The sequence below is a fragment of the Dendrobium catenatum genome, unplaced genomic scaffold (genome assembly GCF_001605985.2).
Source record: "Dendrobium catenatum unplaced genomic scaffold, ASM160598v2 fragScaff_scaffold_264, whole genome shotgun sequence".
NCBI lineage: Eukaryota > Viridiplantae > Streptophyta > Magnoliopsida > Asparagales > Orchidaceae > Dendrobium > Dendrobium catenatum.
In genome coordinates this window covers 1,627,040-1,629,043 of record NW_021318726.1, presented here as the reverse complement: position 1 = coordinate 1,629,043, position 2,004 = coordinate 1,627,040, and positions in this window count along the sequence as shown.

Genomic DNA, 2,004 nt, shown 5'->3' with positions numbered 1-2,004 from the left:
GAATACCATCTAACGCCAAAGTTCTCCCGGCCTCCGACTAACGTCGAACATCTACCCGACACCGGACCTCCGCTCGTCACTAAAATTCTATCTGGCGCCTTCCTTTTGACCTCGTCGTTAGACAACGGACTATCCGACTTAGTTGCCCATGACTATAGTCCTTTGACTTCTATCGTCCACCGACTACAGTCCTTTTGGCTTACATCAACTCACTACTGTAGTCCTTCCGACCTCTGCCCCGCCGCCCGCGCTACAGTTCTTCTGGCTTGCATACATCATGCTTAAAAATAATTATTTTCGAATTAAATAATATACAAATTAGAAAAAAAATATTTTATTTCCAAATTTCATTTTTTTTTTAATTATAGACTTCACAAGTCTCTTAGGAACAAAATTGGTTAACATCATGCTTAAAATTGCAAATTTGGAAAAGCCGAATGTTGAAACTCCAAAATTCTTAGAAAAAAAATCAATCTCTTGCTATCGTCTTCTAAACCCTCCTAACAATATTCCTAAACCAAAATAAAATTTTATAAACCCTAATTTTGGAACCTAAAAATTTTTCTTAATAAGAATTCATTTTTATTATTAGAAGTATGCACACATACAACCTATCACTTTTCTATGAAAGCCCATCATTTAAAGCAAACCTAAATTTTTTAAACCTAAAGAAATTTAGGAAAAAACTTAAATTTCTTGCAAAAGAACATTCACTCATCTTCCTTCACATTTCCTTAATAAATTTAAAAATTTTCAAAAATCCTAAATTTTCTAATCATGAAATCTTGGAAAAAAAAAAAAGTTTCTAGGTTTAAGTTTACCTTCTTCTTCCTTTAGACTTCATATTAGTTTTCCCCAATAAAGTCCAAACCACGCGTCGCCGGATTTCCAATACCCGAGCACTCTCTCCCTCTCTTTCACCTTCTTCTTCATCCGCCGAACAAAAATAAGCCAAGGACCGAATGTTTTGTCCCTAGCATTAAATGAAGTTAAGGAAGAATGTAAATGCCAAATAACACATCGCCTCCTCCAAATATTTCTTAAGAGCTCATAAGGGTAAAATGAACAAAAGGCTAAAATTTACTTAAAGAATTTCGACGATTTTTTAGTTTCAAAATCGTGCGAAATTAATATATGTTCTTTATACCGTTTACAAAATTTGCGTAGAATTTTTATAAAATTATTACGTCAAATTCCGACAACTTTAAATTTTGTCTATTTCATTCGGTGCATCAAAATGCGTGCACAACCGTATCGAAAGTTTTCAGGGTTACAGCGAGCTCGAGTAAAACTCATGAGCCGGCTTGACTCATTTACATCCAGACGATAAATTTAACAGGCTTTTCAGCCAAAAAATACACTGTTACATTCTCTATTATTAATGGTTCATAAATTTTTGAAAATAATTTTATAAATTACGCAGCCCGACATTACCATTACAATAAGAAACATTACACCAAAAAAAAAATCAAAAAGCATAAAAATGTTTAAAATATTAAAGCTGATACGTCAAGATCTGTAATTTATTATGATTAAATTTCATGTCAGAATTTAACGCCGTTAATATTTAAATTTAATGGATAAACATCCAACAAAATCAGTCGCGAAAGCTTACAAAAAAGAAATCATTTAATGTCACATGAGGCCTATAGCTGTTGGGACCCAACCTTTGCTTGCCTCGGCGTGCCATTTTCAATACAACCAAAAGAACCAAAACTATAACGGACTAATGATGAAACATAGCTCAATAATAAACATTTAGTTTTTTTTTTCCAAATGGATGAGTACGAAATGAGCATATATGTGAAAAAATTGAAAGTAGAAAGATAAGGTTATAGAGAGTCGTCTTAGATGGTTTGGTCACATAAAACGGCGGCCTAACCCAGTTAGAAAAAATTGAAGGTATTAATTGACGTTATGTTAAAAAAAAATATAGATATATCTAAAAAGATTTTATTAGAAAATACTAAAAATGATACATTGGGAAATTTACATCACAATCAC